This window comes from Lontra canadensis, unplaced genomic scaffold, assembly GCF_010015895.1.
Source record: "Lontra canadensis isolate GAN:19392208 unplaced genomic scaffold, GSC_riverotter_1.0 scaffold3, whole genome shotgun sequence".
Classification (NCBI taxonomy): Eukaryota; Metazoa; Chordata; class Mammalia; order Carnivora; family Mustelidae; genus Lontra; species Lontra canadensis.
In genome coordinates, this window is record NW_022630997.1 from 15,142,157 (window position 1) to 15,165,514 (window position 23,358).

Genomic DNA, 23,358 nt, shown 5'->3' on the forward strand with positions numbered 1-23,358 from the left:
CTGCCTTCAGCTCAGGTCATGATCCTGAAGTCCCACATCGGGCTCCCCCCTCCATGGGGAGTCTGCTTCTCCCTCTGACCTTCTCCCCTCTTATGCTCTCTCTCATTCTCTCTCTCAAATAAATAAAGAAAATCTTTTAAGAAATAATCTAAAAAAGTAAAATTCATAAAAGCAGAGAGCAGAATGGTACTTCTCAGGAGCTGAAGGGTGGGGGAAATGGAGAGAGATGCTGGCCAAGGGTATGTTACTCACAATAATTTAAGCAATAAACTGTTTTGAAAGCATCTGTTGCTGGTGATGATAGTAGAATTTAAAATGGTGACCAAGGGGTACCTGAATGGTACAGTCAGTTAAGTATCTGACTCTTGATCTCAGCTCAGATCTTGATCTCAGGGTCGTGATTTTGAGCCAGGCATTGAGCTCCACGTTAGGCTCTGCGCTGGGCATGGAGCCTACTTACAAACAAAAAGTAAAATGGTGACCAAAATGATGAGAAGGGTGCAGTGTGACATCTCAGAGAGGGTGTCCAAAAACCACATGCATGCTCCAGGAAGCTTTAAGGTCCTCCAGATGAGTCCTTACAGGGTTATCTGATCCCTATAGAGGGGAACCAGACCTACCCAGCCTCCAGAGGCATGAGAGCCCCTGATTCCCGGGGGGTCCCAGTAAGGGACATGAGTTCAGGATTGGCTTGAATTTCACCCATTGTCGTTATGTACTTTTGGACACCTAGCCCCATCCTGGGCACTGAGGGGAAAAATTAAGAAGGAAAAGGAATTTAACCTTTATTAAGTACCAGGCACAACCACTGGCCATTTTATACCAAGAATCTCATTCATTCCTCAATACAGTTCAACAAAGCAGGGAGTTGACTCTGTTGACCACTCTCTCTTTGGGGACAGGGCAGGGATATGGAAGTTCATTTTTTTTTTTTTTTAAGATTTTTATTTATTGATTTGACAGACAGAGATCACAAGTAGAGAGGCAGGCAGAGAGAGAGAGAGGGAAGCAGGCTCTCTGCTCAGCGGGGAGCCTGCTTTCTCCTCTCTCTCTCTATGCCTGCCTCTCTGCATACTTGTGATCTCTCTCTCTGTTTCAAATAAATAAAATCTTTAAAAAAAAAGTTTAAAGTATAAAACCACTATTTATTTATTTAAAATAAAATAAAACCATGCCAATTAGTGTAGAGTACAAACAAAAGCACCCCATTCTCCCACACCACTCCATCCCCAGACTAGTCTCCAAAGGTAGCCACTGGTAACAGTTGGGTGGGCATCCATTCAGCCTTGGTCTGTGTTTGAACAAAGAAAATACGGATGGGCAATGAACAGATGCACAGATAGTTAGCAAGACATCAAACCACAGAACAGAGAGTTGTTCCTCTAGACATCTGCATTTCTCACTCCTTCACCTCCTTCTGGTCATTTTCAAATGCCATCAGACTTTCTCTGGCCAATTTATTTAAAGTGTAAACATCGCCAGACTCCCCACCCGTAATCCCATCCCTGCCACACCCCATGATTTATTTCTCTCCAGAGCATTTATCACCATCTGACATCCCATATGTCATCTTTTTTTTCTTTCTTTTTTTACTTTGTGTGTGTGTTTCTGTCTCTCCTCATACTCAGAAGAATGTAACTCCGTAAGACAAAGAATTAGTTCACTGCTATATCCTAATTCCAGAACAGTGCCTGGCACATAGTAGGTACTAAATAAATATTAGTTGGAAGGAAGAAAAGAAGGATGGAAGGGAAGAGAAAGGAAAAATATAAGACTCTAGACACAAATAGGACCATATTATACACACTAGACATACTGTGCAATTCCGCTTGGGCTCTAAACAATGTGGTGGACATTTTTTTTTTTATTTTTTATTTATTTATTTGACGGAGATCACAAGTAGGCAGAGAGGCAGGCAGAGAAAGAGAGGAGGAAGCAGGCTCCCGCTGAGCAGAGAGCCCGATGCGGGGCTCGATCCCAGGACCCTGAGAGCATCAGATCATGACCCGAGCCGAAGGCAGAGGCATTAACCCCTGAGCCACCCAGGCACCCCGAGTGGTGGACATTTTTAAAAACAGTACCACTGGATATTAAAAGTTGCGAAGTCGGGGCACCTGGGTGGCTCAGTGGGTTAAAGCCTCTGCCTTCACCTCAGGTCATGATCCCAGGGTCCTGGGATCGAGCCCTGCATGGGGCTCTCTGCTTCAGCGGGGAGCCTGCCCCCCCCCTCCTGCTTGTGATCTGTCTGTCAATTAAATAAATGAAATCTAAAAAAAAAAAAAGTTGCAAAGTCATCTTGTGTATAGAGGTGCCATCACGGACTTACCACATGCCCTCCTTCCTGAAAGCCTGTATGGACCATAAGTGGGGAGAGGGCCACCATGAGGTGCCTCCCCAGTGCACTTAATAATAAGCTTTGCCCGATTTTCAGTCTATGAAATCAACTGGTCATGAATCAGAGCATGCAAAGTTACCCTCGAGAGATGAAACAGCCCCAGTAAAAGAGTACTGACCGGAGGTATTAACAAACCTAAAGCAAAGAGGTGTTCATTGGTGTTCATTGCCAAGGAATCAGGGAAAAGGGTGTGTCCCTGAAGCAAACTGTAGTGGGATCCACAGGAGCACAGCCAGGTCTGGCCTGGTGCTGGGTCCACCCGGCAGGCAACTCCCTGTGGGTGAAGTGGTCTGGGTGGAGTTCAGGGCCCAAGGGCATTAAATCCTCAGATCGTGGCCTCAGCTCCCCAGCCAGATGCCAGGTTCACCCGGCACTCAAGGAGCGTCCTGCAGCGGGAGAAAATGGCAAGCAGTTGACACGCTGTTTGGTCCATCTGACAGTAAATTTCTCACTGCCAAGTGGTAAGCTGACTTCTGATTTGATTCATGAGATTCGATGAGCCAGGAGCCCCCCACCAGTCGTATCAGCTAAGACAAGACAACTTGGAGATGGAATCTGGGGCCAGCTGGACGCTAGGCAGGGGAGGACTCCCACCAGGTTGAACTCTGTCCTGTCACTCACTATCTTCAAACTCCTAGTTATGAACAAGAAGTGGCTGCTGTTTACTGACATTTTACTATGGACCAGGTCCTGAGCCACCCCAATTAATCCACACAGTGACCTTGTAAAGTGGGAACTAGAATGCCTGCTTACCAATGAAGAAACCAAAGGTTTGGAAGATCAAGACACTTGACCAAGGTCAAGACCCAAGAACCAAGATTTGAGCCCAGATCTGACCAACTCCCAGGGAAGTGTTTCACAATGGGTGGTCCATAGAACTCTCACATCAGTATCACCTGAGACTCTTGTTTAAAAAAAAGCAGATCCCAGAAGCCCAAGCTTAGACTGACTTCGCCAGATTATCCGGGGCTAGGCTCCAAGAACCTGCATTTTTACAATCTGCAGGAAATCTGATGGGTCATTAAGGTCGGAGAACCACTTCTTATGCCATATCACAATCTCTAAACTCTAGCCCCATGGCCTCCATCATCTTCTCTGGCCCGTTGTCTTTTCTTGGTTTTTCATTACTGCTCGCCCCCCTCCTTCAGTTTTGTTCTGTCCACCCTAGGATTCATCATTCACCTTCAAGGTTTAAGTGGCACCCATTGCTGACAACAGGTTGCAGCCATGACTTCCCCCTTGAGCTCTGAGCTCACACATGGAGCCGCTGACCCAAAAGTCTCTCCCAGAATGCCTCAGCCCTCCTCTGGCATCCCAAAACTCAACTCACCAGCTTCCCCTCCGATCCTCCTCTCCTGCCCAGGGTCTCAATGGAATTATCATCTTCCCAGCCACCTGAAAACTTGGGCACCATCTTGGGTTCTTCCCTCTCCCTTACAACCCCCACCATCGGTTTACCAGTGCTGCCAAGCACCCCGCTCAAAGTGTCTCAAATTCCTCTCTTTCGCCAAAACTGTATTTCAGGCTTAGGCATCCTTCCCCGAGACAGCTGTGCTCCCACCATAACTAGTCTCCCTGCCCCCATCTTGTCCCTCTTAAATCCATCGTCCACAAGGCAGCTAGACTGATCTACCTAAAAAGCAAATCTAAAACCTTCAATGGCTTCCCACCACCCAGAGATGCCCAGGAGCAGTGTGGATGTCTTTACGTTATCTCCATTCACTTTAATGCTGAGTTTAATGTTTTGCTAGGGTGTGGATGGCTCTTGGCAAGGAGATGATCTTTTGTAAACGAGCGCCTCAACAACCATCTAGAAGCAGACGTTTAACGTACCTTGATACGCAGCCTTGGATACTAGTACTAGCATTACTGCTAAAAGAGCTGTGAATGGAATGTTCGTAGTAAACAATGCCTGTGTCTCCTGCCCTGATTTCCCCAGCACCAGGGCCTTCTAGCTGCGATTTCTCAGGCCTGCGCTTTCTAACATCTTTCCTTTTTCAGACCCAGGGATTCCTACACTGGTCAGTTACAGCTTCCTACGTCCCAGCTGTGTGATCTCTGTGAAAAGAATCAGTGAATAAATGAGAAGCTCTTTCTAAAAGGATGTTAAATGGGGAACTCCCGCTAGAAAGATATCTAAGCATGCGCTTGCTGTTTTTCCAGTAGGGGCCCCGGATAGAGCAAAGGAAGCGGGGCCACGGGGAGCCCCAAAGCAGGCCTGGGTAAGCTGTGTGGCTCAAAGACAGCAGTCACCATGCTGGCCTGCTTCCTGCCCCACTCCCCACTCTATTTTTTGGGCATCAGGGAGACATCTTGAGTATATGAGTTCACATCCTCCTTGCAAAGACCCCCGCTGCTCCCTGTAGAGCCCCAGGTTTTGAAGCCTGTGTCCTTCATGAGTAGCCCAGCTAAGAAAGTATTAGTCAAGGGGCGCCTGGGTGGCTCAGTGGGTTAAAGCCTCTGCCTTCGGCTCAGGTCTTGATCCCAGGGTCCTGGGATTGAGCCCCACATCGGGCTCTCTGCTCAGCGGGGAGCCTGCTTCTCCCTCTCTCTCTGCCTGCCTCTCTGCCTGCCTCTCTGCCTGCCTCTCTGCCTGCCTCTCTGCCTATCTGTGATCTCTGTCTGTCAAATAAATAAATAAAATCTTTAAAAAAAAAAAAAAAAGAGAAAGAAAGAAAGAAAGCATCAGTCAAGACCGAAACCTCATGATCTTGCAGAAGACTCATGAAGGGGCCACACACCCCTTTTCAAGAAAGGGAAACCTGGGCCCAGAGAGAGATAATAAGCTGCCGTGTGAGCAGGTTCATACAGCCCATCACCCCCCGCCTTGGTTCATCCAAGGCACATCCTGGGGGAGGCACAAAAAAGGCGGAGCCTCTAAGACAAGTAGGGAAGACCAAGGTCAAAGAAGGAATCCAAGAGCCAGAAGTCACAGCAAAGCAGCAGTCAGGACTAGAACCAGTTCTCTGGACCCTCAGCCACCACCCCTTCCCTTGCACACTCTCTACTTTCCTTGCCTTTCCTCGGCTCTCATACCCCAGGCCTCCAGCTCACTGCCCCAGGCCTCTGTTTAGCCCCTAGGCCAGAAGCCTTGGATGATTCCCAGACTGAAAGGCCACTTCAGTCAGATTCATCAACGCCCCCCTCCACCCCCCACCCCCCCCTCCCCCGCAAAGCTCCTAGGCCAGAAGCATCCTGGCACAGCACAGAGATCTGAGAGCCAGAGAATCGGGAGCCATCTAGACCTCCGTCTGCTCCAACTTGCCCTGGGACTCTGAGCAGGTCCCTTCTCCTCTCTGAGCCTCAGTTTCCCCCCTGGAAAAGGTCAGTGCTGGACAACATGATCCCAGGCCCCCTCCATCCCTGAGGTACTGGGGGTAACTGGTGTCCTAGGGACAGGCTCTATGTTACGGACACCGTGGTGACCTTTGGAGGGGCCCTGAAGGCCACATCATGAATAAGGGGCCCAGAGGGGCCTCCCCAAATCCCCCACTGCCTCCCACTGAAAAACAATGAATTTCATTCCAAATAAGGGAACTTACAGCAAAGTCCCCGCCATGGCCCAGTTCCGGCTGGTTTATGTTAGCTGGACAAGACTAAACAGACCTTCACATTCTCAGTATTAAGCACTAAAAATGAAAAAAAAACGACTGTTTGTCTCTGGAGCACGGGGCGAGGGAGAGGTCAGTGCTCCCCTGAGGCCCCCTGAGCAGACCTGGGGGGTAGTGCTGGACTCCAGGAAGTGGGGGTGTTTGGGAAAGGCTTCTGGGGAGGGAGAGGTGAACACACCAGCACTTGGGGCATGCCGTGACCTGCCCAGGTCACTCATCTATGGATGGCAGAGTGAGGATCAGTGTTACCCACAGCTTGTGAACCATCTTCAGCAACACCCTCAGGCCACAATGTCTTTGGCCAGCTTTGCCTTATTTCCAAACACAGGCAGCCCCATCTTCTCTATCTGCTCTCTGCGCACCCCCAAGAGAAGGCCTATCTATTATCTACCCAAACTTGCCCATCATTCTTTTTTGGGGGGGTGTATAATGATTTATTAAATATCTTTAATGAGACCATTATCTGACAAATAGAAAACAGTAGAGTTTTTGGTTTAAAAAAAAATCCCTCAAACTGGTGTTCATTTTGGAGCGTTTCTGTTGTTTGCAATGTAAAATAAGACATGTAAGATTCCATGTGGAAGTTTATCTTTTAAATCCAAAGCGTGTGCTCTGCCTGTTACAGTAGAATCATGTGAATTTAGTCGTCAGTTCCTCTGGATTCTCAGAGCAGCAATAAGATAAGTCTCGGAATCATCATGATGCTTAAACCTGCAACCAGCCCAGCTGGCATGATCTTCTTAGATCTCTTATACCTCACACCCATTATGGTGGCCAGGAAGAAAGCTGTAAACAGTGACAGCTTGACATCTCGCTTGTCACTGGAGATGGTAGGCTCCCTAGCCAGCCAAAAATCCAACAAAAAGACCAGCGATCAGAGATGGAACACCACGTCTCTGCTTATATCCCAAGATGCTACCAAACGTCACAAGGGCCACATAACCGAAACCGATCAGGTCCATTGGCAGGTAAGGTTGCAATTCTACTGCTCATGTCCGGTAGCGATCCCCTCTGCCAGCGCCTCCCGATTCTGCCTCCCATCATTCTTCAAAGCCAATCTCTCCTCCGGGAAGCCTTCCCTGACTCTACTCAGCCTAGCTGACGACCCTCCTCTCCTCTGACCTTCGCCAACACCAAGGATCAGCAGCATGAGTGCTGTAAGGATGGAGCCACATTCGTCCCCAGAGGCTGGCATGAGGCCCGGCACCCCGAGAACATCTGTGCCATCAGGGAATTAATGAGTGAACCAAGAGTCCCACATCACTATTCCCTTCTCTGGCTTTGGCCACAGAGCCTGGTATACAGCAAATGTCCTTTCAACCAGGGAAAGAAAGAGGGCTTTTGCAGCACTGAGGGGATGTGAAAGAAAAGTTTGACTTGCCCAGAATCAGCCCATTCTTGCATTCATTTCAAAATATTTGTTGAGCGCCTACTGTGTAAGCCAGGCCCTGGAGCAGCAACACAGTGGGGAGTGCACAGACCACACGGGACACTGACAGCTAAACAGGCCCTGGAGCCTGGTCAGATCCATGCTGCGAGGGGGGCACAGGGCTGGCAGTGAGGAGAACACAGAAGCCATCTAACCCAGGTGGGGGATGGGACAGGGATCAGGGAAGGCTTCCTGGTGGAAGTGATGTCTAAGCTGGGACCTGCCAGTTGAGCCTAATGATGAGCACAGTAACTTGTATTTATCATGCATTCATGACTCATCAAGCATTCTCTCCAATAAAGGATGAGGGTATGCAGAAGTTAAGCCTCTAGCTCCAGGTAGCACAAGGAGCAAAGACAAAATCTGACTTCCGAGTCCGTCCCTCAACCACAGCGCCTCTCCCTTGCCTGCCCTTTCTCCTCCCTCCTCGCCCTGGGCTCCCCCGCCATGCCCATGGGGAACTCCAGAGGCCTGCTGGACCACACCAGAGTCCAATGTCCGGGTTGAGTTTCCTAAGCCCAGGGGGATTCCCCCGGACTCTCAACCTCCAAAGTACCTCGGCCAGGCCCACACAGTGGGGTTCGGAGAGTCCCTGTAGACCCAGACAGGGCACCCCCTCCATCCCCAGATATACGTGGTGGGGGAGGAAACTCACCAGTCTTCTGAGGTGCCTGAGTTTCCTGGGTCCTAGGGAAGGGGCTTTGTCCTAAAGGAGAAGTTCTTCTCAAACATTAAAGTAAGTGCCCCTGAGCTGGGAACTCCCTGAATGGCCTCACCCTGGCTCTACATTACTCACGGCTCTCCCTGATTTGTGTAGAACAGAGGAGGACCCCTGGGGCAGGCTGGAAGATGCACCTGCCAGAGGGCTGTCTGAGGGCTAGGAGGCCACAAGGCACGCACCCTTGTTCACAGCCCCCTGGGCAAGCAGGTGCAGCCATCATTGAGGGTACCCTGGAAATGTCCACCCAACTAGACCTCAGTCTGCTTCTCCAGGAAATAGGGCCAAGACACCTGTCCCAGCAATCCCTAGGAGATGTGGAGCAAGATCCAGGAGGGAAGAGACAGGAGGAGGGCTTCACGAAGCTGGAAGACCCAGACAAACATAGTGGGCTTTTTTCTTCCCAGCAACTTTGGCTCTCTGAGAGGATCCCCAGTGGAATAACAGGAGAAGGAAATGAGGGAGGGGAGTTAGGGTGGTGGCCCTATATAGAAGCGGATGTTTCTCAGCCTGACTGGGGGCAGAGGACACAGCCATCCCCCCTGCCTCCCTGTCCCTCTACTCTGCAGACCACAAGGGAGAGAGCCAGGCTCCTTCAGATCATGGTTTCTGGTCTGTCTGTACCCACCGCCTGGGCTAAGTGAGAACTGGCCCACTAGGAGGGAAGCTGTGGGCCCAACTCAGCCCTGCTCCCACCCACCAGAGCCACACACCAGGCCCCAGGGCCCCGGATTTAACATATCCCACTCAGTGTGCTCCCTCTCCCCAGGGCCCCTCAGCACAAGTTAAGATCCAATTGGCACTAATTGGACCAAGCTGACAGTGCCCAGGGCAGCTTGAGCACTGTCATCACGGATTTGACTCACCGAGCGATGGCCACCAGTTCCTACAAACCCCACCATTAGTGTCACTTTGGGAGGATCAGGCGAGCTTGGATGGTGCTTTGTGAGTCAACACCACTGCCCGGCCATGCTTCCAGTGGAGACCTAAAGCTTACAAGTGATGTCTCTTCCATCTCACACCCAGGCAAGGGCTAGAGCCCAGGCCTCCTGACCACTAGCTCCTGAGTCTACTGGCCCATTCCTCTGCTGCTGGTCCCAGAAAGTCTTCCCCAGAAGTGAAAGGGGGTTCTAGCTCTTCTCTTCCTCCCGGGGCACAAGACTTCCAGCCTGATAATCAAACCCCAAGCCCAAGAAGAGAACCTCAACCCAATCCTAGAATATGGCGCTCCTAGAATATGGAGCACCAAAGTCTTGGCCCCAAGACTCAAAGCTCAACTACCATCAAGAATCCGGGGCCCTGAAGTGAAAACTCCCTCCAGGAATGGAACTCTCACCCCAGCATGGAAATCAGACCCCCAAAACAGGCACCTCAATACCAAGGCAGAATCTTGTCTACCGAAATGGCAACTTCACCCCAAAATAGAACCTTATGCCCTAGGATCTGAAACTTAGCACTAGACAGTAAACCCCCACTTTCAGAACAAGCCCTGAATCTTGGGAAACTTTCTTCTCAACAACTGATCTAGGTTCTTGTTGTATTTTGTTTCTTCAACACACCCTCAACTTGGGGACCAGACGAGGAGACCCAAACTCCCTAAAACAGTTTCTTTCAGATTTTACAGTGAAGGAACCAGAAGAATCTCATGTAACCAGAGCCCCAGTTTCCAGGAGCGCAGCACCCTGATGCAGAAACTTCCACGTGAGTGGCATTCTGGTCACTCAGAGCCTCATCCCACCACTTCCTCTGTGCTCTGGGCTCCATACCAAGGGCTGAGTGGCTAGTTGGTTTCCTCAACCCCAAAGGATCTGCCAGCCCAGCCCAGGAGATGGAAAACCCCTCTGCACCTCTCAGGTCTAGCTAGGCTGTCTCTGCCCTGAAAAGAGATTTCCTCACTCATTATTGGTCTATTCAGAACTTTTTTCATTTTTATTTTTTTTAATTTAAATTCAATTATTTAACATATAGTGTACTATTAGTTTCAGAGGCAGAGTTCACTGATTCTTTAGTCTTATATAATATCCAGTGCTCATTATATCACATGCCCTCCTTAATGTCCATCACCCAGTTACCCCATCCCCCACCCCACCCCTCCAGCAACCCTCAGTGTGTTTCCTGTGATTAAGAGTCTCTTGTGGTTTGTTTCCCTCTCTGATTTTGTCTTATTTTATTTTTTTTCCTCCTTTCCCCTATGATCCTCTGTTTTGTTTCTTAAATTCTACATATAAGTGAGATCATATGATAATTCCTTCTCTGATTGACTTATTTTGCTTCGCATAATACCTTCTACATCTATCCATGTCACTGCTAATGTCAAGATTTCAAATTTTTGATGGCTGAATAATATTCCATTGTACATATATACCACATCTTTTTTATCCATTTATCTGTTGATGGACATCTGGGCTCTTTCCGTAGTTTGGCTATTATGGACATTGCTGCTATAAACACTGGGGTGCTGAAATTTTCTACTTCTTCATGATTCAGTTTTGGTAGGTTGTATGTTTCTATGAATTTATCCATTTCTTCTAGGTTGTCCAACTTGTTGGCATATCATTGTTCACAGTAGTCTCTTATGATCCTTTGCATTTATTTGAGTCTTCTCCCTTTTACTTTATCTAGTGAAAAGTTTGTAAATTTTATGTGTTTTCAAAAAAACAACTTTTACTTTTGTTGGTCTTTCTGTTATCATTCTAGTCTTTATTTCATTTCTTTCATTATTTCTACTCTGATCTTTGCTATTTCCTTCCTTCTACTAACTTTGGCTTTAGTTTATTCTTTTGCTAGTTCCTTGAGGTGTAAAGTTAGGCTTTTTGGATATTTCTTTGTTCTTAATATAAATATTTATTGTTATAATCTTCCCGTGCTCGCTTCAGCAGCACATATACTAATATTGTTATAATCTTCCCTTTTAGAACTACTTTTCTTGCATTCTGTAAGTTTTGGTGTGTTGTGTTTCCATTTTTGTTTGTCTCAAGATTTTTTTTTATTTCCCTTTGGATTTCTTCTTTAACCAACTGGTTATTCAGGACTATGTTGTTCAGTCTACACGAACTTGTAAACTTTCCAACTTTCCTCTTATAATTGATTTCTAGTTTCACACCATTGTGGTTAGAAAAGATACTTCTTCAATATGTTAAGGCTTATTTTGTGGATAACATATGATCTATCCTAAAGAGTTTTCTGTGTGCACTTGAGAAGAATGTGCATTTTGCCGCTGTTTGATGGAATGTTCTGTATATGTCTGTTAGGTCTATTTGGTCTAAAGTGTAGTTCAAGTCCATTGTTTTCTTATTGATATTCTTTTGTTTTTAAGATTTATTTATTTATTTGACAGAGAGATCACAAGCAGGCAGAGAGACAGGCAGAGAGAGGAAGGGAAGCAGGCTTCCCACTGAGCAGAGAGCCCAATAAGGGGCTCAATCCCAGGGACCCTGAGATCATGAACTGAGCCAAAGCAGAGGTTTAACCCATTGAGCCACCCAGGCGCCCTCTTGTCAATTTTCTGTCTGGATGATCTATCTATTGTTAAAAGGGGAGAATTGAAGTCCCCTATTATTATGGTATTACTATTTCCCCTTCCAGATCTGTTAATATTTGCTTTACATACTTATGTGCTCTGATGTTAGGTGTGTGTATATTTACTATAGTTATTTCCTCTTGATGAGTCGATCCCTTTATCATTATATAATGACCTTTTCTCTTCCTTTTACTTAGTCTATTTTCTCTCCTGTAAGTAGAAGTACCCTGCTTTCTTTGGTTTCCATTTGCCCAGAATATCTTTTTCCATCCCTTCATTTTCAGCTTAGAGGTAACCTTGAAGCTAAGTGAGTCTCTTATAGTTGCATAGTTCATTGGGTCTTGTTTTCCTATCTAGCCAACCACTCCATGCCTTTTAACTGGAGAATTTAGACTATTTATACTTAAAGTAATTATTCATAGAGAAGGATTTACTCTTGCCACCTTTGTCCATTGTTTTCTGGGTAGTTTATAGAACCTTTGCTCTTTTCTGCCTGTCTTTCTTTGTGACCTGATGATTTTCTATAGTGGTATGCTTTCATTCTTTTCTCTTTATCTTTTTTTGTACCTACGATGGGTTTTTGGTTTGTAGCTACCATGGGGTTTACATAAAACATCTTATCACAGTCTGGGGCACCTAGGTGGCTCAGGCTGACTCTTGATTTCAGCTCAGGTCATGATCTAAGAGTCGTGAGATGGAGCCCCAGGTGGAGCCTCAGCATGGAGACTGTTTGGGATTCTCTCTCTCTCCCTCTGCCCATCCCCGCCCTCATGCACCCACACACACTCTCTCTCAAAAACAAAACAAAAAGCCAACATCTTATCACAGTCTATGTTAAGCTGATAGCAACTCAACTTTGTTCACATACAAAAGCTCAACACTTTTACTGCTTCTTAACCATTTTACACTTTTTTTTTGAAAGATTTTATTTATTTATTTGACAGAGAGAGACACAGTGAGAGAGGGAACACAAACAGGGAGAATGGGAGATGGAGAAGCAGTCTCCCTGCTGAGCAGCGAGCCCAAAGTGGGGCTCAATCCCAGGATCTGGGGATCATGACCCGAGCTGAAAGCAGACACTTAAGAACTGAGCCACCCAGGCACCCCCATTTTATGTTTTTGATGTCACAATTTACATCTTTTTATACTGTATATCCAGTAGCCAATTATTGCAATTATAGCTTTTTAAAATTCTTTTGTCCTTTAACCTTTATACTAGAGTTGTAAGTGATTTATATACCACGACTAGGATATTGGAGTATCCTGAAACTGGCATACATTTACATTTACCAGGGAATTTTATACTTTCATATGTTTTTATGTTACTAGTTAGTGTTCTTTCTTTTCAACTTGAAGAACTCCTTTAGCATTTCTTATAAGGCAAGTTTAGTGGCTATGAATTACTACAGCTTTTTTTGTCTGGGAATGTCTGCATCTCTCATTCAATTCCAAAGGATAACTTTGCTGGGTAAAGTATTCTTAAATCTCCCAACAAAGAAAAGTCCAGGACCACATGGCTTCATTGGTGAATTCTATCAAACGTTTACACAAAAATTAACGTCAATCCTTCTCAAACTCTCTCTCAAAAAAAAAAAAAAAAAAAAAAAGAGAGAGAGAGAGAAAGGAGCCATTCCAAAGTCATTTTATGAGGCCAGCATTACCCTAATACCAAGATCAGAAAAGAATGCTATAAGAAAAGAAAACTACAGGCCACTATCCCAATGAACATAGATGCAAAAATCCTCAACAAAATATTAGCACACTGATGTTTGATCTTACACCATGATCAAGTGGGATTTATCCCTAGGATGCAAGAATGGTACAACATATGTAAATTAATAAATATAATATACCATATTAACAAATATGTATATAAGATAAAATATCACATGATCATCTCAACAGATGCATAAAGAGCATTTTACAAAATTAACATCTTTCCATCACACTCAACAAATTAAGTATATATGGAATGTACCTCAACATAATAAAGGCCATACATGACAAGTTCACAGCTAATCTCCTACTCAATGGTGAAAAGCTCAAAGTTTTTCCTTTAAGATCAAGAACAAGACAAAGGGACCCACTCCTGCCACTTGTATTTAAACAGTGAGAGAGGGACACCTGGGTGGCTCAGTCAGTTGAGCATCTGACTCTTGATCTCAGCTCAGGTCTTGATCTCAGGATCGTGAGTTCAAGCCCCAAGTTGGACTCCATGCTGGGAGTGGAGCCTACTTTAAAATGTTAAACAGTGCCGAAAGTCCTAGGCAGGGCACTTAGACAAGAAAAAAATAAATAAATAAAAGGCATCCAAATCAGAAAGGAAGAAGTAAAACGGTCTCTATTTGCAGATAACATTATCTTATATATTGAAAAATCTCAAGACTCCACCAAAAAACTGTTAGATTGATAAATTCAGTAAAGTTGCAGGAGATGAAATCAGCATACAAAAGTCCACTGTGTTTCTATACACTAACAACAAACTATCCAAAAAAGATATCCCATATTCATGAATTGAAACAATTAATATCGTTAAAATGTCCATAACACACAAAGAAATCTACAGATTGAAGGCAATCCCTATCAAAATTCCAACAGCATTTTTCATAAAAATGGAAAGTTACAATCTCAAAATTTGTATAGAACCACAAAAGAGGGGCACCTGGTGGCTCAGTGGGTTAAGCCTCTGCCTTCGGCTCAGGTCATGATCTCAGGGTCCTGGGATCGAGCCCCGCATCGGGCTCTCTGCTTAGCAGGGAGCCTGCTTCCTCCTCTCTCTCTCTCTGCCTGCCTCTCCGCATACTTGTGATCTCTGTCTGTCAAATAAATAATATCTTTAAAAAAAAAAAAAAAAACATAAAAGATGCTGAATAGCTAAATTGTGAGTGAGAAGAAAAAAGATGGAGGCATAGCACTTCCTGATTTCAAGCTATAATACAAAGCTATTGTAATCAAAATAGTACGGTATTGGCATAAGTGTCAACTGGCAGATATATAGACTAATAGAATAAAATAATGCAGAAATAAACCTATGCATATACAGTTAACTAATTTTCAACAAAGATGCCAAGAATACACAATGGGGAAAGGATAAATGGTGTTGGGAAAACTGAGTATCAACAAAATAATTAAACTCACTTAAAATAATTAAAAGGCCTTTACCTTACATCATATACAAAAATCAACCTAAAATGGATTAAAGACTTAAACATAAGACCTGAAACTATAAACTCCTGGAAGAAAACATGGGAAAAAGCTTGACACTGGCCTTGACAATGATTTTTTGGGTAGGATCCCAAAAGCACAGGCAATAAAAGAAAGAAAAAAAAAAGTAAGACTATATCAAACAAAAAAGTTTCTGCACAACAAAGGAAACAATCAACCAAATAAAAAGGCCACCTAAGGACTGGGAGGAAATACTGCAAACCATTTGTCTGATAAGGGGTTAACCTCCAAAATACATACTGAACTCTTCAACTCAAAAGCAAGGAAATAATAACAGTAACTCAATTTAAAAATGGACAAAGGACCTGAAGAGTCATTTTTCCAAAGAAGACATACAAATGGCCGAGCGGTACATGAAAAGGTGTTCAACATCACTAGTCATCAGGGAAATGCAAACCAAAACCACAAGGAGATACCATCTCACACCTGTTAGGATGTTTCTTATCAAAAAGACAGATAACATGAGGACATGAAGAAAAAGGACCTCTTGTACACTGTTGGTAAGAATGCAAATTGTACAGCAATTCTGGAAAACACTATGGAGCTTCCTCAAAAAATTTAAAGTAAAACCACCAAAGGATTCCTTTGGAATCCTTGTCTTGAAATCTTTGTCTTGAAGAGAGATATGCACCGCAGGCGGCTTCATTTCTCAGCCCATTCTTCCTCATTCTGTTTTACTGGCCATCCATCCAGTCCCTCCTGCTCTCCCCTTCCTTGACAGTTTAATAATTTAATAAGTACCAAGCCCCAGGGTGAGGGTCTGTGGCTTTGATCTCACTCTGGGAAAACCAGAGCAACCTTGGCCTGTCCGGGCTGATTTATGGCCACCTTTCATGGTTTGTGTGTGAACACTGAGAGCCAGGAGCCACCTGAGAAAGCCTGGCTAGATCAGGTCTCAAGGGGGCCAGAAGCCAGGTGCACGTCACCCCGCAGATGTCAGCACCCTGAGTCTGCCCACTCTGCAGGAGCCACCTGTGACAGGCAGAGGCAGTATCAATTATGGATAGTTTCCCAGGTGGTAGAGATGGAGTTAAGAGCCCAGAGCCAGCCCTGCCCTACTCACCTGACTCTCCTCCCGGCTCTAAAACCTCAAAGCTTGGGCGGGACGCAGCACTCAAGGGAACACCCACACATGTCTGAATTAAATAAGGCTGGGCTGTGAGCACCTCAAGGGCAGACCCAAAGCCCAATATTCATGTCTCCGTTCTCCATACCCAGCGCCATGTCGGGCACCAAGAGGGCACCAATACACCAAGTAGGTCACCCGGAGGCCCCCTGCGGTTTTATTCACACTGATCGAGGCTAAGTGGCTCCTCCGCTCTCTCTCAGAGGCACCTGAATGGACACCCTCCCTGGGACAGACACGCCCTAGGCTGACCCATCCCCTGGAGCAGATCTGCCTTTCAGTGGATGCTGGGTGGAAACCAGGGTGAGCCACTGGTGGGGAAACGAAGGTGAAAGCCAGGTGCCTGTGGACCTGCCACCGCCCTTATTGTAAGACAACACCTCCTCTGGCGCTGTTCTCCCTTGTCGTTGTCCCCTCCTCAGCCTCCCCAGCAGCCAGGCTGGCATTCCAGGGCAATGGAGGCAAAGAAGGCCACACAGATAAGCCAGCAGACATACCTCCCTTGCCCTTTCCTGCATCCCAGAAAAGATGCCCTCTCCTGCTGCTGCCCCAGCCTTGCACAGGCAGCCTCTGTGACCACAGAAGAGAGACAAGGCAGTGGTCTCTTAACGATTTTCTGCTGAAAGTTCCTTGGCCCAGGGGGTCAGGATGACATCAGCCTGGGATCACTCCCCACCCCCTCCACAGTTAACAGGAGCCAACTCTAAACTCTGCCCTCAAGGGGGGCTTATGCCAGGCTCCCTGCCGGGAACAGCCGGCCCTGCTGCTCTCCGCACCCAGCTCCGTGCTCTCAGTTAGGGCTGGCACTGCCTCCTTTGGAGAGCTTTTAAAAATATGGGAGATCTTTCTTTCTTCTTTTTTTTTTTTTTTTTTTTTAAATATATGGGCGCTCTTGAGAGAACAAACAGATGGTTACCAGAGGGGAGGTGGGTGAAGGGGATTAAGATACACTTATCTTGATGAGCACCAAGTAATTATAGAATTGTCGAATCATTATATTGTACACCTGAAACTAATATAACACTGTATGTTAACTACACGGGAATTAGAAGAAAAAAGAAAAGAAAACCTTGGGAGAGCTTTTTTCCTTTTCTTTTCTTTTCTTTTTTTTTTTTTTTTGATGTCACAAAGACATTCAAGGTGGCCACTGGCATTGAACAGGCAGGGGTCAGGGGTGCCAAATGAATAGTTCCACACTCAATAGGCCAGGAGCACCCCTCTGGGAACATAAAGCCCACCCCGACTCATCCTCAGAACACTTCCCTAGAGAAACCTTCCCAGACCCCAGAACAAGGTCCAGTGCACCCCCGCCCCCCGTAGCTCCACAGTATTCTCTTTCACCACCCTTATCCAAATGTAACTGATCTGACTAAAGAACAGTTGACAGAATGAAGTAGTGCTTGGGCCTCAGGGAAGTGGAGTGTAACTCCTATTCCTTAAGTGAGGACTGTGCATGGGGACTTTCTTCCCAACAGTGCAATATGGAAAGGGGGAGAAAAGTATAACTTTAACTTTATAATGAAGAAATCAGACAAGCACTACCTCAACCAAGTGATCAAGGTCAACATCACCAGGAATAAATCATGTTGATTGCATTTACTGTTGATATGTGATGGAAATGGCACTTCACCTCTATGGTCTCGCTCTCCAAAACCTTTATAGCAATCTAATCACAAGAAGAACATCAGAGAAATCCCAGGAAAGGGGCAGTCCACAAGACACTTAACCAGTTATCCTCAAAACTGTCAAGGTCACCAAAAACAAAAAAAGCATAAGAAACTGTCAAAACGAAGAGGAGTCTAAGAAAACATGACAACTACATATATAAGATGGGCCCTGAAAATATAATGTGGTATCCTGGATGGGATCCTGGTACAGAAAAAGAACACTGGGAAAACGAAGGAAATCTGAATAAAGTATAGACAGTAGTTAATAACAGTGTGTGGATATTGGCTCATTATTTGTCACAAATTTTCCATACTAAATTGTTAATAATGGGGAAACTGGACATGGGGTATCTGGAAACTCTCCATACTATTTTGCAATAATCCTGTAAATCTAAAACTGTTCTAAATAAAGAGGTTACAGGCATACCTCATTTTATGGTACTTTATTTCACTGTACTTTACAGATACTGAGGTTTGGGCTTTTTTTGTTTTTTGTTTTTTGTTTTTTTCTGTAAATTGAAGATTTGTGGCAACCCTGAATCCAGCAAGTCCACTGGCACTGTTTTCCAACAGTATTTGCTCACTTCGTGTCTCTGGGTCACATTTTGGTAATTCTTGCAATATCTCAAACTTTTGCATTATTATTATATTTATTATGGTGATTTGTGATCAACTATTGATCAGTTATTATTCAGGGTTCCCACAAACCATTCCCCTATGAGGTAGCAAACTTAACCGGTAAATGCTGTACGTGTTCTGTTTCACCAACAACAATAGGGAAGTTAGGCCAGTTGGTGACCCTGCATTGGCCTCTAAGTGTTCAAGCACAAGAGCCCTGCACTTCTCACTTTAAATCAAAAGCTAACAGTGATTCAGCTTGGTGAGGAAGGTGGGAGATAGGGAAAGCGAGGACTCTTGTGCCAAACAGTTAGCCAAGCTGTGAATGCAAATGAAAAGGTCCTGAAGGAAATTACAAGTGCTCCTCCAGTGAACACATGGATGATACGAGAGCAAAACAGTCCGATGGTGGATATGGAGAAAGCTTTGCTGGTCTGAACAGAAGATCAAACCAACCACAACATCTTCTTAAGCCAAAGCCTCAGCCAGAGCAAGACCCTAACTCTTCAGTTCTGGGAAGGCTGAGGTAGGTGAGGAAGCTGGAGAAGAAAAGCTTGAAGCTAGCAGAGGCAGGTTCATGAGGCTTGAGGAGAGAAGCCGTCACCACAGCATGAACATGCAAGGGGAAGCGGCAGGGGCTGCTGTAGAAGCCACAGCGAGGCTTCCAGAAGATCCAGCTAAGATCATTCTGGAAGGTGGCTGCACCTCAACAGCAGATTTTCCATGCGGACGAAATAGCCTTCCAGTAAAGAAGCCATCCAGGACTTGCATAGCTAGAGAGGAGAAGTCAGTGCCGGGTTTCAAAGCTCCAAAGGACAGGCTGACTCTCTTGTTAGGGACTAATGCAGCTGGAGACTTCAAACTGAAGCCAGTGCTCTTTGACCATTCTGAAAATCCTAGGGCCCTTAGGAGTTATGCTAAATCTATTGTGCCCGTGCACTATAAAAGGAACAACAAAGCCTGGATGACAGCACATCTGTTTACCACATGGTTTACTGAATATTTTAGGTCCACTGTTGAGAACTACGGCTCAGAAAAAAAGATTCCTTTCAAAACATTACTGTTTGTTGACAACGTACCTGGTCACTGTAGAGCTCTGACAGAGAGAGACAGTGAGATTCATGTTGTTTTCATGCCTGCTGACACTACCTCCACTCTGCAACCCATAGATCAGAGTCATCTTGACTTTCAAGTCTTATTATTTAAGAAATGCATTTCATAAGGCTGTAACTGCCTTGGATAGTGATTCCTCTGATGGATCTGGGCAAAGTCAACAGAAAACCTTCTGGAAAGGATTCACCATTCTAGATGCCATTAAGAACATTTGTGATTCATGGAAAGAGATCAAAATGTCAGCATTAACAGGAGTTTTGAACAAGCTGATGCCAGCCGTCATGGATGCCTCTGAGAAGTTCAAGACTTCAGTGGAGAACGTAAGTGCAGATGGGGTGGAAACAGCAAGAAAACTAGAATTAGAAGTGGAGCCTGAAGATGGGGCTGAATGGCCACCATCTTGTGATAAAACTTTAACAGATGAGGAGCCGCTTCTTATGGACGAACAAAGTGGTTTCTTGAGATGCTGCAGAGATTGTTGAAAGGGCAACGAAGGATTTAGAATATTACATAAACTTAGAGGATAAAGCAGTGGCAGGGTTCAAGAGGATTGACTCCCATTTTGAAAAACGTTCTCCTGTTCTTAAAATGCTATCAAAGAGCATTGCATGTTACAGAGAAATCATTCTTGAAAGGAAGAGTTAATTGATGCAGCAAACTTCGTCGTCTTATTTTAAGAACCTGCCACAGCGGCAATTGGCTGGCTCAGTTGGTCAAGCGTCTGACTCTTGGTTTCAGGTCATGATTTCCCAGGTCATGGGATTAAGCCCTGTGTCCGGCTCCATGCTCAGCAAGGAATCTGACTGAAAATTCTCTCCCTCTGTTCCTCCCCCGACTCAGGCTCTCTCTCAAATAAACAAAATCTAAAAAGAAAGAAAGAAAGAAAGAAAGAAAGAAAGAAAGAAAGAAAGAACGAAAGAACTGCCACAATCACCCCCAACCTTTGGCAGCCAACACCCTGAATAGTCAGCAGCCATCAACATCAACATCAAGGCAAGACCCTCCACCAGCAGGAACACAACTGACCGAAAGCTCAGGTGATAGTTAGCATTTTTTAGCAATAAAGTATTTTTAATTAAGGTATGTTCACTTTTTTTAGACAGAGTGCTATGCACACTTAATAAACTACAGTATAGTGTAAACACAACTTTCATATGCACTAGGAAACCAGAAAATTCATTTGACTTGCTTTATTGTAATATTCGCTTTACTGCAGAGATCGGCAGCACAACCCACAATATCTCCCAAGTGTGCCTGTATCAAAAAGAGAAAGAGCAGTGGGTCCAAAATCAGAAGGATTTTGCCCAGAATCCAGAGCCACCTCCTATCAGCCATTTGACCTTGAACAAGTTGCTTAACCTCTAAGCTTCGGTTTATCCATCCATAAATGGGGTTAATAATCATACTTACTTCACAAGGAGGTTTTAAAAAATTACACGCGATAAGGGGTGCCCGAATGGCTAGTTGGCTGAGCAGCCAACTCTTGATTTTGGCTCAGGTCATGATCTTAGGGTCACGGGATCAGGCCCCGCATCCAGCTCCACGCTCAGTGCGGAGTCCGCTTGGGATTTTCTCTCTCCCTCAGCCTCTTCCCCTCCCCCCACTTACGTGCACACATGCTCTCTCTTTAAAATAATAAATAAAATCTTTTTAAAAAAATAAGTGAGGTAATAGGTGTAAAGAGGCTCCAGCACACAGCATGTTCATACTTATCGTATTCCGATTTATTTTTGTGCATTTGTCATTTTTCCTCCCATCTGCCTCTCCACTGGAGGGGAAGCTTTCTGGCAGCCACAGCAGCAAACCCTCATCTAGTTTGTATACCACTGTATTCTCATGCCTGTGAGAGTTCCTGGCCCTTCATCGATGCTTAGTATGCATTTGTTAAACAACAGAATGAGCCCTTCCCATCAGAGCGTCCCTGGAACCCCAACTCTTACCCTTGGAGAATCTTAGTTCCTGAGCCCAACCCTACCCCCCCCTTTGCAGTTAGAGCAGAGAGAAAGCCAAGGCCTCCCACCTGCCTGCCAGTGACTCTTATCTATTTCCTTCCCCTCCTCTCTTAGACCTTCTTTTCTCTCTGCCTGGTCCCCCACTGGCGTCAGCACCTGTTCATTTCCCAAAACAGCAGGATCTGGGTAATGACCTCTGATAAGCATCTTTTAATAAACCCTGTAGCTGGATCTGTCATCCAGAAGCTATATTCTTCCCCCCTTCCCACTCTCACCCCCATCTCCTCCCACTTCCTGGGCATTGGAACCTTTGGTGTCGCCAGGCCGGCCTCCAGTTCACCTGGGCCTCTGGATTCTGGCTTCCTGGGCAATGGCCAACAGGCAACCCAGGCTATTCCATAAGCTTGGCCCTCCCCAAAGGCCTCTGAGCTCAGGAGCTTAGCCCAGCTCTGAATGTGCCACCCTGCTTGACCACTGGCCAGTCCACTTCCCTCCATCCCCACAGGCAGGTTTCCCAGGCGTTACCAAGGAGACCACTCGCATCCTGCCCAGGGTTGCCAGAGCAACCAGTTCAGTGAGAAGCAGCCCCTAAGCCTCTAGCCCTTGGGAGAGTCAGAGACCAACAAGAAATAGGCCTAGGCAGCTGGCACACCAGGATAGAGGCATCCATGGCATCCCCTGGGCAGTGCCCAGCTCCTGCCCTCCTTCCCTCACCCCTTCCTCCCCCTTGCTCTTGCCTGTCTGGCCTCCATGTTGGCCTCTGTGATTGAGAGCAGATGCCAGACCCTCAAAGTGCATATCTTGGAAGTGAGCACATCTCATCCCAGAGGGTCAGGGAAAAGAAAGCCTAATGTGCAAAAATTCCCCCAAGACCAAGTTTATTCCCCATGGGCTCTGGTGTTCTGTGTAGAAGTCCCAGTTTCACCACTTCCTAGGTCAGTGATCCTGGACAACATTCTTTGCCAAGGATTCAGGGGAGGAGGTAATGGAGAATGACTGCTTACTGGGTACAGGCTTTCCTTTTGAGGTGATGAAAACATTCAGGAACTTGATAGAGGTGATGGTTGGACAACACCGTGAATGCACTAAATGTCACTAGACTGTACAGTTTAAAATGTTAAAATGAGAGCACCTAGGTGGCTCAGTTGGTTAAGTGCCTGACTCTAGGTTTTGGCTCAGGTCATGATCTCATGGGTCATGGGACTGACCCCCATGTTGGGTTCCATGCTCAGTAGGAAATCCGCTCGAGGATTCTCTCCCTCTGTCCCTTCTTCCCACTCTCTCTCCCTCCCTCTCTGTCTCTCTAAAATAAATAAAATAAAAAATAAATAAAATGTTAAAATGGAGGGAGACAAACCATAAGTGACTCTCAATCTCACAAAACAAACTGAGGGTTGATGAGGGGAGGGGGGTTGGGGGGGTGGGGTTATGGACATTGGGGAGGGTATGTGCTATGGTGAGTGCTGTGAAGTGTGTAAACCTGGAGATTCACAGACCTGTACCCCTGGGGATAAAAATATATTATATGTTTATAAAAAATAAAATTTAAAAAAAATTTTTTTTAATGTTAAAATGGTGGATTTCATGTAAATTTCACTACAATTTTTAAAATGATGGGAGGTGGCCCATCCAATCCTCATCTATAGGTGACCACTGGGGCTGGATAGTCCTCCACAAGGTTTTCAGTTACCTTTCCCTCAACACTTAGCAACAAGCAGACAGGCACTCAGAGAGAGCTGGGAAAGGAGAAAGTTCTTTATTCTCTGTATTTGTCTCCATGAAGCAAGTGCCCCTTGCCCCAGTTACCCTGTGCCCCTCACTGAGAATATATACACACAGTTACCGATTCCCACCTCCAAGCCTCTGTTGTATGTCCCTTCCCCCTCTCATCCCCATAACCTAGCACACCTGCTGCACCCCTTGTCATCTATCAAATTTCTGCAGTTCCCTCCATGACCAGCTCAAAGCTGCCCTGCCTTTTCAA

The 23,358-nt window shown here is 45.7% G+C and overlaps 1 protein-coding gene and 1 pseudogene across 1 annotated transcript in view; both read right to left on the reverse strand.

Annotated features, from left to right (window-relative positions):
• Positions 1-23,358, reverse strand: part of NEURL1 (neuralized E3 ubiquitin protein ligase 1) — a 79,080-nt gene that overhangs the window by 51,847 nt on the left and 3,875 nt on the right. The gene's annotated exons all lie outside the window — the stretch shown is intronic.
• Positions 6,671-6,968, reverse strand: LOC116881252 (annotated as a pseudogene).